At 42.2% G+C, this 15,926-nt stretch overlaps 1 long non-coding RNA gene across 1 annotated transcript; it reads left to right on the forward strand.

Annotated features, from left to right (window-relative positions):
• Positions 1 to 2,292: 2,292 nt before the first annotated feature.
• LOC117519588 lies at positions 2,293 to 7,479 on the forward strand. Its single transcript, XR_004563360.1, has 3 exons — positions 2,293 to 2,457; positions 3,795 to 3,797; positions 7,469 to 7,479. It is a non-coding gene; the product is annotated as an uncharacterized LOC117519588 (long non-coding RNA).
• The last annotated feature ends 8,447 nt before the right edge of the window (positions 7,480 to 15,926 follow it).

Below are 15,926 nucleotides of genomic sequence, written 5' to 3' on the forward strand. Positions count from 1 at the left end.
TGAGTCTGTTTGTCCTAGTTTTGATTGACCTATACCATCAGCCGGAGGGTAGTAGGTCAAACAGGTGGTTGCTGGGGTGGGATGTGTCTTTGCAGATGCTGGCAGCTCTGCTGAGGTAGCGAGAGCTGGCAATGTCTTCCAAGCTGGGGAGAGAGCAAACAGTGATCCCCTGGGCCGTTTTGATCACCCTCTGCAGCGCTCTCCTGTCTGCTGCTGAGCACCCCCGTACCACACTGTGATGCAGTACGTCAGGATGCTCTCGGTGGTGGCTCTGTAGAACAACACCAGCAGATTCTCCTCCAGATTGTTTCTCCTGAGCACCTCTGGAAGTGGAGTCGCTGCTGGGCTTTCTTCACCACCACTGTGGTGTTGGCAGTAAAGGAGAGGCTGTCAGAGAGCTGCACTCCCAGGAACCTGATGGAGCTGACCCTTTCCATACAGTCCCCTTGGATGTAGAGCGGGGCTGGGTTAGCCCTGTTCTTCCTGAAGTCCAGGTATCATCCGCAAACTTTATAATGGTGTTTGTGGGATGGGTGAGAGCAGTCGTGCGTGTAAAGGGTGAACAGGAGGGGGCTCAGTACACAGCCTTGAGGGGAACCGGTGCCAAGTGTGATGGTAGAGGAAAGGTGGGGGCCAAGTTTCACAGACTGTGGGCAGTTTGTGAGGAAGTCCTTGATCCACTATCAGATGGGGGTGGAGATGCCCAGATGTGTCAGTTTCTGGACCAGGATCTCCGGGATGATATGGTTGAAGGCTGAGCTGAAGTCCAGGAAGAGCATCCTCACATAGCTCCCCTGGTGCTCCAGGTGGCTCATAGGCATGAATCCACGTACATTTGGTTTGTACATCCCACTGAACATGGAATTTCGCACACACACCAAACTCCTCCCTGGCCATGCCTCTATGTGAATATGCAAATGTATTCAAATAGTGTGGTTGTGTCATGCTGAAAGCACCATAAGTGTAGAGTGTTGGGTGTTTGATGACACCCGCCATCGTCTTTGTGTTGTTGTGTGTAAAAATTAAAGAACTTTCAGAGACAATGTGCAAAAACAATGAAAGTTGTGGTTATGGCCCAGTCACACGGCACACAACGATTCCTGAACGAAGTGAAAAAAGTAAAAATAGTCACAATTTGTTCAGAAAAGGTGGACGAAAGAGCTTTATCAATGAATAGCCTGTGAAGCAAGAGCACAAAAGGGATGAAAGAGGAACTAAATAAAACTGAAGCTAATGACCTCAACGTTTTAAATGAAACGTGCCTGGAGCCACTGCTGGAGCAGTGAGTGTCTGCATCTCTGAGTTAGGACTCAGCGCTGGGACAGAGCTCATAGTGCCTGAGTCCTGGAGAAACTGCAAATAGAAGCTGTGGAGATGTGTGCACACGTTAGTGGACCCACCTGCTCTGGTTCCTCATCCAGAACAAAAGAGGGATCATCTCCTTATCATCAGAATCCTCACTGTCTGATGACACACTGCGCACCATGTCTTGCTCCAATTAAAAAAAAAGCCTCTGATGTGCCGTGGTCACTGCTGTATCACTGTATTATGTTCTAAGCTATATATATATTGATTTATAGCAGAAAACTGTCAAAAGGGGAATAAATATAATTGTAAAGATGATTAAATACATCGGAGCAGTACACTGATCAGTCCATGTGAACACCGCGCACTGACTGCCCATGTGCAGTTATTCCACCAGCTGCAGCTGATCAACAACGTGAATTCTGCCTTCCAGAACAGCTCTTTATATAATCATTTGAATTATCTACCTGTTGCCACATGTATGTAAGGGCTGGATTCTCATTCCTTGTTATGTTTGGACGCGGGTTGTGCACTAATCATGGTGTCTAATCAGCATCTTGATATGGCACACCTGTGAGGTGGGATGGATTATCTCAGCAAAGGAGAAGTGCTCACTATCACAGATTTAGACTGGTTTGTGAACAATATTTGAGGGAAATGGTGATATTGTGTATGTGGAAAGAGTTTTAGATCTTTGAGTTCATCTCATACAAAATGGGAGCAAAACCAAAAGTGTTGCATTTATATTTTTGTTGAGTATATAAAGACTGAAGTTAAGTTGTATTGAAAGTTCTCTGGAATATAAGGATTTTGAGCATAATCATGGTATTTCATAAAATGTCAGTAGCCACAAGAAGCAAAATGACAGAAAAAGTAATGTTTAGATAGGTTATTTTTGTACAAGCTAATTTAAACTCATTACCAGGTGTTTTTCCTCCAAAAGGGCATTTATAGTCCCCCTCTACGTTCAAGTCAACCTTTCATGAATATTCTTTGAGACAGCACTCTGTGAACAGCCTTTTCAGCCATGACCTTCTGTGGTTTACCCTCCTTCTGTGTCTTCTGGACAACTGTCAAGTCAGGAGTCTTCCCCATGATAGTGGTTGTGTGTACTGAACCAGACTAAGAGATTCATGGTATTTATACTGCATAGTGAGCTGCTCAAACTTGTTATGAAATATTCTAATATTTTAAGATACCTTTTTTCTGTTTTTGGAGCTGTAAGCTGTAATTATAAATATAAGTATAACACAATGTTAAAATGCCCTCAGTCGTATGAGGACTGTGTTCTTTATTATTTGGAGTTATTTAATTAATTATTAAGATCCTATTGTCTTACGTACAATTTGTACATGTTCAAATCAAATCATCATTTGTTCATATTGTGCAAATCAAGGAATATTTGTAGATCACCCTTTGCACATGTTAATGAGACAAATTTAACTCCATAGGAAGTTAGCTTTGATTTAGCAAAATTTAGCGTGCAAGCTAACGTCCGCAAAATGTCTTGGAAATGACTCCAGAGGTGTTATCTGGTTACAAAAACAGGGTTTTCAGTTTTAGAAGTGTTTATTTCTTGGTAGCTCTTACATAATATCCCAGAAATGGTTTTAGCAAATGGCTACACCAGGAAGTGACGTCACCTTCCACCAGCATTTGCACTTTCTCCGTCGACTCCGACTGTTTGGTGTATGTAGGAATATTATGCTGATTTTCTACAGAGCAACGATTGAGTCCGTGTTACGGTATGGTATTACTAGCTGGTTTTGTAATTTAACGGTTAAATCAAAAACTCAAATATTAAATCTGATTAAGATAGCTGGCAAAATCATGGGTATGGTGGTACCTGTAACTCCCCAAGAGTTGTTTGAACAGGCAGTTCTCAGATGTGCTGACAATATTTTAACAGATGAGTCTCATGTTCTGCACTCTGAATATACTTTACTTAACTCAGGAAGGAGGTACAGGGTTCCTCTTTGTAAATATAATCGATATAAATATTAATTTATTCCATTATCAGTGAAGCTCATAAATCTGCAGATAGTTCAGGGAAGATAGCTTAAGGGTATGAATTGCAGAATTTGCACAAGGATGTTAATAATGTTGTGTATTTATATTTTATCCTTTGACTTACTGTGTTGTTTTTAATGTATGGGTGCTATGTATTGGATGTGTTGTTGTGTAGCAGACTCTGTCCAAGGCAAATTTCTCCTTAGGGAGACAAATAAAGACACTTTGACTTTGACTTGCTAACCTCTGCGAAATGTCTTGTAAATAAGTTCAGCGGTGCTATTAGGTTTCAAAAACATCGTCTTCAGTTTTAGAAGTGTTTATTTCTCGTTAGCTTTTAAATAATATATGAGAAATGTGTATAAACACACAAAACAAAGCAGTTTTGAAGAAACCAGCGACTGACGCCATGGTGCAGCTCTACTCTGATTGGCTGTCACCCACATTGGTCAAAAACTAAATGGATCAGATTGTATGAGAATGTGACTTTTTACACTCTTAAAATACATGGTTAGCCATCTTTGAACTTGTCCAAGGTCTGTGTCTCTGTGAATTTCAAGAGTTTGGCAGTAATAGGACTGGACTTATGCACAGAAGGACGGACGGACGGACAAAAAGCCTTCACAATACCCGATGGCCATATTTGATGGCCATGGGTAAAAATGAAAAATAGTGTAAATAAAAAATGCTTGAAACATTTTATTTTATATGTAATGAGTCTAGAATATATAATATTTTCACGCTGAAATATGTGACAGAAAATATTGACGTTTTTTGTTAATTTTATTTTTTATGCCCTTTTAGGCTCATGGGGGAGCTGGAGCCTATCCTAGTGGTCTTTGGGCAAGAGGCAGTTACACTCTGGGCAAGCTATCAGTCTATCACAATGCCACATATTGACAGACAAACACATTCACACCTACGGTCAATTTTGAGAAACTAATTCACCTACGGTAATATGCACATCTTTGGAAGTGGGAGGAGCCAGAGCATCCAAAGGAAACCCATGCAAACATGGGGAGAACATGCAAACTCCACACAAAAAGGACACCAGTGATCCCAGGACCTTATTGCTGTGAGGCAACAGTGTTAACCACTAAGCCATCAACCTTTTTCATGAAGTTCAAATTTTTTTAAGAGGCATTTAAAATTAATGCTTAGTTTAGGGGGTGGTGGCCAAGTGGTTAGTGCACTTGGTTTCAGTTCAGAAGGTTCTGGGTTCAAATCCCACCCCTGCCAAATTTCTCCATGTAATGTGGAGTTGCGTCAGGAAGGGCATCCGGCGTAAAACCTGTGCCATTTCAACATGCAGATCCACCTTGGATTTGCTGTGGCGACCCCGAGTGCAAACAAGGGAGCAGCCGAAGGGACTTACTATGTAAAATTAATGCTTACTCAGTGTGCTTTTGGTTTTGTTTTACTGTCCCCCTTTTGAGTTTGGGGAGTGAAAGCTGGCCTGTCTGATCTGATCCAACAGATGGATCTCCTTCTTATATCGTGGTAGCTGGTACGACACCTTCAGTGATCAAGTGGAGTCCAAGCATCTATTAGTCAGGGTTGCTTTTGTGGCAAAAAGATGGGGGCTACACAGTATTAGGCAGATGGTTGCAACATTATGCCTCATCAGCACATCAGACAAGGGGATAAAAATATATTAATAAATTAGGAAGGACACCAAAATAACTGAAATTTTGGAAATTGTAGAAACATCACAGCATCACACCAAAAAGTGTCTGCTCATTATCATACCACTGTTTAATTGTCTATGGCATCACGTCATTGTTAGCAGTTTGCCTATTGACTACCATATGCACAGCAACTCGTCACACTGGCCTTGTCTGGAGTAGTCACCTGGATCAGACTGCTGTCCAGCCACAGTTGCTCAGCCGATACATGCTACTGCCAAGTCCTATATAGAACTTTACATATGTTCACTCACACACCTAGTCCTAGGCTTTGGAAAACCTTTGGCATATACTCTGTAAAATGCAGTGAGTAAATAAATCCAGAAATTAGTCCATCTCTTTTAGTTTAGCAGGATCACTATGTCTGTCAAAATAAAAGTAAGTCCCTTTGGCTGCTCCTTGTTTTCACTCAAAATCGCCAGAACAAGGATCTTCCAAACGGGAAAAAACAGACTTAACCACTTGGCCACCATCCCTGTCATGGCTGGCAAAATAACACATTCATTTAGATTAATTAATCGCTGCACGTTTTAACGTGTTAAATTTTAAAATCTCAATTAATTACACTTTCATCAGTTTTGTTTCGATGTCACTGACTTGCTCTGTTAAGCCCCCTTTCACAGGATGGCGTCCATTAAGCGCCCCTTGTGCATCCTAAAAATGGCCAAGATGCATAAAGGACATAGAATGGGTGAAAAACATGCTTCCGTGTAAATGCCTTTGGTTGTTTTGATTGTTTCTATGTTCTAAAACGGAATTTTGGGTCTTTTTTTGGTTTTCTATGAGTGACCTATATGTCCTCTCTTCTTCCTCCGTGCTTCCATCGGTGATCATAGGCAATCAAATGGTGCATGAAAATTACAACAAACAGCCCAAATCATTGTTCATACATTGAGTGTCCATGAGCAATCCCCAAATGACCTAGGCATTCCCCATGCCTCTCTTGTGCCTCCGCTGTGCCTTCTTTGAACATCCCTCACCCTTTGGGGGGGGGGTTCATCCGCTGAGCTTTAGTTTTGAACATGCTCAATAATTTTCAGTGACGATCACATTCTCTCTGCTTCCACTGAGTGTCCCCTGAATGACCTGGGCATCTCTTGTGCCTCCCTTGAGTTTTCAACTGCGTCCTCACACATTTGGTGAACACTCAAAGGAAGCACAAGGAACCTCACCCTGTACCGCTTACTCCAATTAAGGATCATGGGGGGGCTGGAGCAAAGGTGGTTTAAATAAACAATGTTTCTGAGAAAAGTTTCCAAAGGCCTTTGGGAACTTTTTTGCATGGTTTAATCAACAGCACCAGACCAGAAGTGCTTTTTTATAGCACCAAGAAAAAATAAGGCTGTCAGCACATCCACAGGGCACAGATTAACTCTATGTTGTTCTCCGACATGAGGAATTAAAGAGCATAATGTTTCCTCCTGGTCAGCAACACACATAGATGAAATACTTATTAAATATTTTTCATACCAAGTAACTTGCTTTAATAACTGTCATTGTTACATCTCAAATCAAATGTAGTGGGGTGGCATAGCATGGATAAAAGCATGGAATTTGGCACACATCATATTCTAAATTAATGTTTATTTTCAGATATGGAGCTATTCTGGAACTGACCTCTATTAAGCTACAGGGATCCAGAAAGAATTACACAGGGTCAAAATTTAAAAATTCTCCAATCATGTTGAAAACTACACCACATTATTTGTCTGATCATAACAATTACAGAAAGTTATAGTTTGGACTATCTATGACTGAATGTTCTGGAGTTATGGGGTAAAAATGGCAAAACTGGTGACAAAGTTCAGTTTCATTTTGTACAGGGGTCAAAAGTTAAAGTTGCTCCAATTTGGGTAAAAAAAATGATGCAAATTATTGGTTGAAATAAAGGATTAATAAATGGAATAGTTTGACTGTGCTGAATGTTTGGTCTCCAAAGTAAAGGTCAAACGTCAACATCCATTGGATTCTATGACGTATGACATATGTTACCCCGTAACATGATAACTGAGCATGACAGATGGTGCAAACTATTCTTTTTGAAATGCTATTAACTCAACCAATAATTTGCATAATTTTTTACAAAAGTTGGAGCACCTTTAACTTTTGACCCCTGTACAAACTGAAACTGACCTTTGTCACCATTTTTGCTGTTTGTACCCCATAACTCCATGGAATTCAGACATATGTCACAGAGATAGCCCATCCCATCAGAACTGAAGATTATTCAAAGCCCCCTCCCCTCAAGTAGACACACACATACACACACTTTCCCAGTAGCACAGGATTACAGCTGTATTCCAAAATTATAAAAATGAAAACCCTGATATGCAAAGTAAAAATCACTCCATCACTCCACCACTTTTAAAATACATTTTGTAGTACAGCAATAAATCCTGTTCAGTATGTTCATGATGGCCCATTTTTGCAAAGTTCACAGAGTGCACAGTTTATTATACATTAAAAAGAGTGAGTTTCTTCATTGTTTTTGTGTTTCCGAGAGCCTGTGTATGTTTTGCAATTTGAAGGGTGATATTTTCAAATATATATATATATATATATATATATATATATATATATATATATATATATATATATATATATATATATACACACACACACACAGGCAGTTAAATGCAATTAATTTAGATTGCTTAATTGCAAACCTTGTAATTAATTATATTTTTTAATTGCCTGATAGAACAAATGATTACACAAAAACAACACAATCACGAGGATAAGCTGATTGAACATTTGTGAAGTTTGATGCACCACATCAATCCATAGAGCAAGACTGTTTTGCACGTATAGCATATAGGTGATGTAACACAGTGGTAAACATACCACCGTCCATACATACCACCAGCTTTTTTGAAATGTGTTGCATGCATCCACTTCAAAATGAGCGAATATTTGCACAAAAACAATAAAGTTTATCAGTTTGAACATTATTTTGTCTTTGTGGTGTATTCAGTTGAATATAGGTTGAAGAGGATTTGCAAATCATTGGATTCTGTTTTTATTTACATTTTACACAATGTCCCAACTTCATTGGAATTGGGGTTGTATGTAGACAGGTGTCTGTCTTTCCAAATCATGTCCAATCAACTGAGGTTATCCCAGGTGGACTCCAATTAAGCTGTAGAAACATCTCAAGGATGACAAGTGGAAACAGGATGCACCTGAGGTAAATTTTGAGCTTCATCGTAAAGGTTGTGAATACTTATGTACATGTGATTTCTTTGTTTGTTTGTTTTTTGTTTGTTTTTTTGCGTTTAATAAATTGGCAGAAATCTTTAAAAAAAAAACATTTTTCACATTGTCATTATGGGGTATTGTGTCTAGAAGTTTGAGGGGAAAAATTTTATTTACTCCATTTTGGAATAAGACTGTAAAAACAAAATGTGGAAAAAGTGCAGGTGTACTGTACCTGTCTGCCACTTACTGGACATGTCTGGGCTTGTTGCAGGGATCAGTCTTCTCATCATATGCATGATGGGAATTAGGAACAACTGTGGTTGAAGTTATGTAACTTAAAATGTTTGTTTTGTTCCCACTTTGATATCAAAAGCCTAGATCTGATGGTCACCAAGGCCAGTGCTGCTTGTACTCTAAAATACTATGATTTAAGTCATTCAATGTTGTAAAGAAGAACTGCATACATACACTTTCATAATTCTGCTGAAAAGGATGCTCACATTTCTTTGTGCGCACACAATTTTAGTCGTGATTCTTCTTCTTCTTTTTTTTTTTTTTTTGAAGTACACAAAGTCAGTGCATGGCATCTTGGGCTACATTATCAGAATGAATTTTTAGGCGCCTATTTGAAGTTCATGTTGGACTGTTGACCTCAAAGCACCGAACACCGAAATGTAAGCCCCTTTTTTGTTGTTTATAAATTCATAAACTATCAAATGACAAATAATGAATGTTTTTACATTCCTTCAATGGAACAAATATTTAATTTGGTGAAAGCTGGAACTTACCCTTCCATCTTTCACTTCATGAAATATTCATACCACTGAACTCAAAAACATTCATTATTTGTATAATGAAATGAAGTTGACCATACAAAGCATGAAATATCTTAAGCTGATACTGTCTACACTGAAACAGAATTCAAAGATAGGTTCACTGCTGTTCTTGTTTTTTTTTTTATTTGTTTTTATCCATATTCCAACTTTTTCTGAGTTGTGATTGTATAACTATTGTGTGCAGAAGTTGTGTAAATAAGTAAATATGTGTGTACATGTTGTGTAGTTAAGTGTGTGTGTGTGTGTGTGTATATATATATATATATATATATATATATATATATATTGTGTGTGTATATTTTGTATAAATGTGTACATGTTGCGTAAGTAACAGTGTGTATATGTTGTATATAATAGTGTACGTATACAAGTTGTATATATAATAGCATGTATATATTTTGTGTAATTAACAGTGTGTGCATGTTGTGGAATTAGTAGTCTGACCCTGTGAAACTGATCCACCTTTTATTGGTGATGTTGTAGCTCTCTGCTGTCTCCCTCTGCTGGATCATGAGACCAATGCACATTAGAATCAGCACGGAGGATTTTTAATGTTCACATAAATCAACAATAGAAAACAGTTTGATTTTCCTCACATTAACATTTGTGACATAGTAAAGTAAATACATTTTTAAGCCCTTCTCTAATGTCCATATGAAATGTCACACTGTTTTTCATAAACACTTTTTGGTGTTTATGAATCTTTTTCTTCACAGAGACAAAACAATAAAATAAAAATAAATAAATAATAATAAGCTTTGTGAAGTGGGTGTATATATTATCATATCAAGTGTGATTTGGGGATGAGCTGATCACAATGTTATAATACTCTTTGGAGTAATAGACTTTGTGCATGTCCCCATCATGGTGGAGATTAGAGTTGAGATGATTACAAATCCTGCCATTGGAAAAGGCAGAGGAGGAGCCTAGCCCCAGGCCATGGACAGGGACCAACTGGTGGTGGTGGGTTTGATCATCTTGTCTGCAATCTGTAAACAGAGGAGAGTGTGAACATTGACATTTTAAGAAATGTGTGTGGTTCCTATTGGTTGAGAGCTGCTGATGAATGGGGAAAATCTGATTCCATGATTCTGGGTGAATACTTCAAGATCTGCAACTTCTGGTTGAGGGGAATAGACTCTAATCTGCTTCACACTGTGGAATCCAGAGAGAAACACAAGCACCAATGGAGTTAGGACCTATAACGGACTTACTTCTTCTCTTAATAAATTAATATCCAACCCCTCTTTTTAGTGGACTGTTATCAGACGAGTGGGATGCTCAAGACTGGTAGGTGAACAAGTAGTAGTAAAAAGAAAAGGTATGTAGGGGGAAACCAGCCTCCTCTGTTGGCCAGAACAAGTACAAGACAAGATGTGTACTGTCTGCTGCCCAGTCATCTGGGGACAGATGTCCAAAAATAGGGCCTGTCCCCAGAGAATGGGGACATCTAGGGCCTCATGTACAAAGACTTGCATTGACTTTTTACTAAAAGTTGGCGTACACCAAAACCCTGAATCAGGCATAAGCACAAATATATTCAGATGTATCAAAGTGTGCATAGAATCAGAATCAGAATCGCCTTTATTGTCATTGTAATTTGCATTACAACGAGATTTGAGTGCAACTCCAAAAAGATACTTTCCGTGGTGCGAGTAATTTTTAGCCAAATAAAAGATAGTGAAATTTAACGGTAAATTATTCAGAGTATATGCACAACTACTATAAACATAAGGTGAAATAAAATAAAATAAAATGTGGACCAAGTAAAATGTAAAACAAGAATTATATACAACTGTGGAATCATATTGCACGGGAAAATTGCACATCGTTTACAGATATTGCACAAGAAACTTGAAGGTGCAGATTAGAGTGATTTGTTGTTGTTCAGAGCAGTGATCGCTCTGGGGAGAAAGCTGTCCCTGAGTCTGTTTGTCCTAGTTTTGATTGACCTATACCATCAGCCGGAGGGTAGTAGGTCAAACAGGTGGTTGCTGGGGTGGGATGTGTCTTTGCAGATGCTGGCAGCTCTGCTGAGGTAGCGAGAGCTGGCAATGTCTTCCAAGCTGGGGAGAGAGCAAACAGTGATCCCCTGGGCCGTTTTGATCACCCTCTGCAGCGCTCTCCTGTCTGCTGCTGAGCACCCCCGTACCACACTGTGATGCAGTACGTCAGGATGCTCTCGGTGGTGGCTCTGTAGAACAACACCAGCAGATTCTCCTCCAGATTGTTTCTCCTGAGCACCTCTGGAAGTGGAGTCGCTGCTGGGCTTTCTTCACCACCACTGTGGTGTTGGCAGTAAAGGAGAGGCTGTCAGAGAGCTGCACTCCCAGGAACCTGATGGAGCTGACCCTTTCCATACAGTCCCCTTGGATGTAGAGCGGGGCTGGGTTAGCCCTGTTCTTCCTGAAGTCCAGGTATCATCCGCAAACTTTATAATGGTGTTTGTGGGATGGGTGAGAGCAGTCGTGCGTGTAAAGGGTGAACAGGAGGGGGCTCAGTACACAGCCTTGAGGGGAACCGGTGCCAAGTGTGATGGTAGAGGAAAGGTGGGGGCCAAGTTTCACAGACTGTGGGCAGTTTGTGAGGAAGTCCTTGATCCACTATCAGATGGGGGTGGAGATGCCCAGATGTGTCAGTTTCTGGACCAGGATCTCCGGGATGATATGGTTGAAGGCTGAGCTGAAGTCCAGGAAGAGCATCCTCACATAGCTCCCCTGGTGCTCCAGGTGGCTCATAGGCATGAATCCACGTACATTTGGTTTGTACATCCCACTGAACATGGAATTTCGCACACACACCAAACTCCTCCCTGGCCATGCCTCTATGTGAATATGCAAATGTATTCAAATAGTGTGGTTGTGTCATGCTGAAAGCACCATAAGTGTAGAGTGTTGGGTGTTTGATGACACCCGCCATCGTCTTTGTGTTGTTGTGTGTAAAAATTAAAGAACTTTCAGAGACAATGTGCAAAAACAATGAAAGTTGTGGTTATGGCCCAGTCACACGGCACACAACGATTCCTGAACGAAGTGAAAAAAGTAAAAATAGTCACAATTTGTTCAGAAAAGGTGGACGAAAGAGCTTTATCAATGAATAGCCTGTGAAGCAAGAGCACAAAAGGGATGAAAGAGGAACTAAATAAAACTGAAGCTAATGACCTCAACGTTTTAAATGAAACGTGCCTGGAGCCACTGCTGGAGCAGTGAGTGTCTGCATCTCTGAGTTAGGACTCAGCGCTGGGACAGAGCTCATAGTGCCTGAGTCCTGGAGAAACTGCAAATAGAAGCTGTGGAGATGTGTGCACACGTTAGTGGACCCACCTGCTCTGGTTCCTCATCCAGAACAAAAGAGGGATCATCTCCTTATCATCAGAATCCTCACTGTCTGATGACACACTGCGCACCATGTCTTGCTCCAATTAAAAAAAAAGCCTCTGATGTGCCGTGGTCACTGCTGTATCACTGTATTATGTTCTAAGCTATATATATATTGATTTATAGCAGAAAACTGTCAAAAGGGGAATAAATATAATTGTAAAGATGATTAAATACATCGGAGCAGTAAACTGATCAGTCCATGTGAACACCGCGCACTGACTGCCCATGTGCAGTTATTCCACCAGCTGCAGCTGATCAACAACGTGAATTCTGCCTTCCAGAACAGCTCTTTATATAATCATTTGAATTATCTACCTGTTGCCACATGTATGTAAGGGCTGGATTCTCATTCCTTGTTATGTTTGGACGCGGGTTGAGGAGCGAACCAGCGTCTGACAAGGACCCAGCGCTAAATAAACAGAGAGCGGTTCCAGAAAACAGATTTATTTTATATATAAACAAAAGGTGAATTAACGGCCTAGCGGGGTGGAGGACGATGCGCTCTTCCTAGCGCCCAAGGGATTGGAGCCCGACAGTTCTGGACCCAGAAATTCCCGCCGGCACCCCCCAGGTGGTTAATGAATCGGACAGCGCCTGTTAAGGACGAGAGGTGAGGTAAGTCACTGTTCACACAAATACTGTTTAGGATTCACACCATCAGCAAACACATTCAGGTTCTACTTCAGACTCAAATTAAAGAGACAGCTCTCACAGCCTGTGGAGGACCATCAATCCGCACGCCACGGCTGTGAAGAGCGAATTTACACAATTATCAGAGTAGCTCAAATGTTGCTGCGTGCAAGACGCCAAATTACTACTGTTAATTACTCAAAGTCATTTAAGCTTTAGTTACCTCTGAGGTTTGCTGATGGAGCGTGTCCCTCACCCTTCTCCTTAACAGGCACGGTGCGTCAAACCTGAAGCGATCCTCGGCGTCACAGTGTTGGACAAACGGTCGTCACACAGAAGTAACAAGGTTGAGTCCCCAGCACCTTACACAGAGCAGTCATGGCTTAAATGTAGTACATCATTAGGATATCTACTTCAGCTGGAAGTCCTTTGGAACTGCACGTGAACTGCTGATCAGGATATCCACTTCAGCTGGTAGTCTTTTAGCTCTGCACGTGAACTGCTCATCAGGTGCATCCACTTCAGCTGGTAGTCCTCTAGATCTGCACATGAACTGCTCATCAGGTGCATGGGGTTGGCATGATGACAGTGGAGGGTGAAAGATGCTTCATCCATCACCACAGCCTCAGACACGCCCCCCACAAACCACCCGAAGTATACACAAAACACACAAACAATATCTTGGCCAGCCAAACCCCCCCCCAACACACAACAGTACCCCCCCCCACCCACCCCCCCTCAACGGGAAGCCTCCCGGCGACCACACAGACCTGGCCAGAAAACAGCTCCCCCGCCGCGGTCCACGGCAGGAACAGGCGGTGCGAAACCCCAGGGTCCACAGCAGGAACAGGATATGGCAGCGAGGGCAAGACAATGTGGCAGGGAGGCCAGCTGGCAATAAAACATAAACAATCCCAAACACCCCAAAAAAGTCCCACAACACAGTACAACATAAAACACAAAGCACACAGTAAAACCCCAACACACCCCCCCCAGAGTACAGCACAACTACAACCCCAGGGAAGCAAGCTGGGGAATAACACAAAATAAAAACACATGACCACCCCAAAACCCTCCCCAGGGGACCGTCCCATCAAACCCCAGGGAGCAAATCCCAAACCCAAAAAACCCAACAGAGCCCCATATAACACAATATAACACAACATGCACAAAGAAAATAACAAGCACCCCCCTCAGACGACAAGTGGAGCACAACACCCCCTAGAGGACATTGCCGCCAGCTCTAGGAGTAATAACCGAGACCGGCTCCACCTGAGATCCCCAGGTATACACGGGAGCTACAGCGCCCCCCAGAGGACCGTCCCATCAACCCCAGGAGACACCCCCATGACCCAGAAACCCCAGCCCCAGCCACATACGGCTAGTCGGCCCCACAGTCCATTTCCCCCCCCAGAGGACCGTCCCATCAACCCTGGAAGTGGAACCTGGGAGGTAACACAAATAACATAAACACCCCACACCCCCCGCGGACACCAATAACAACCCCGGGGGCAAATAAAACAACTGGGAAATCCCGCTGCCCCCCCCCAGCACCCCAAAAGACCCCGGAACACCCCCAGAGCCAATCGACAGATACATCGTGGCGAACGGCACAGGACTACTGAGCCGGGGGAGAAAACAGGAAAAAACTAACCCAGTCCCACCCCAAGCGCAGAGGAAAACCGGAAGTATACTCAACAAAAATATAAACGCAACACTTTTGGTTTTGCTCCCATTTTGTATGAGATGAACTCAAAGATCTAAAACTTTTTCCACATACACAATATCACCATTTCCCTCAAATATTGTTCACAAACCAGTCTAAATCTGTGATAGTGAACACTTCTCCTTTGCTGAGATAATCCATCCCACCTCACAGGTGTGCCATATCAAGATACTGATTAGACACCATGATTAGTGCACAGGTGTGCCTTAGACTGCCCACAATAAAAGGCCACTCTGAAAGGTGCAGTTTTATCACACAGCACAATGCCACAGATGTCGCAAGATTTGAGGGAGCGTGCAATTGGCATGCTGACAGCAGGAATGTCAACCAGAGCTGTTGCTCGTGTATTGAATGTTCATTTCTCTACCATAAGCCGTCTCCAAAGGCGTTTCAGAGAATTTGGCAGTACATCCAACCAGCCTCACAACCGCAGACCACATGTAACCACACCAGCCCAGGACCTCCACATCCAGCATGTTCACCTCCAAGATCGTCTGAGACCAGCCAGTCGGACAGCTGCTGAAACAATCGGTTTGCATAACCAAAGAATTTCTGCACAAACTGTCAGAAACCGTCTCAGGTAAGCTCATCTGCATGCTCGTCGTCCTCATCGGGGTCTCGACCTGACTCCAGTTCGTCGTCGTAACCGACTTGAGTGGGCAAATGCTCACATTCGCTGGCGTTTGGCACGTTGGAGAGGTGTTCTCTTCACGGATGATGCGAAGGAGATGTGTTGCACTGCATGAGGCAAATGGTGGTCACAACAGATACTGACTGGTATCCCCCCCCCCCCAATAAAACAAAACTGGAGTGATCACAAGAACCTTGCATATATTCAGTCAGCTAAACACCTTAACTCTCGACAGGCCAGATGGTCATTGTTTTTTGGACGATTTAACTTTTCATTGACTTATAGGCCTGGAACCAAGAACAGCAAACTGGATGCTCTTTTCCGACAGTTCACATCCTCTGATCCAGAACTCATGTCATGCATTTACACTAGTGTACCTTCCCAGCCTGCTGTGGGTTACACCGTTGGCCTCTGCTGGGATATCATCTCCCTCCCCCCAATTCATGTTCAAGGGGTGTGTGTGTGTGTGTATATATGGGTCACGTGGACACACATGACCCATATTTAGCCCACAGCCTATAACAG

This window comes from Thalassophryne amazonica, chromosome 10 (genome assembly GCF_902500255.1).
Source record: "Thalassophryne amazonica chromosome 10, fThaAma1.1, whole genome shotgun sequence".
NCBI classification, from domain to species: Eukaryota; Metazoa; Chordata; class Actinopteri; order Batrachoidiformes; family Batrachoididae; genus Thalassophryne; species Thalassophryne amazonica.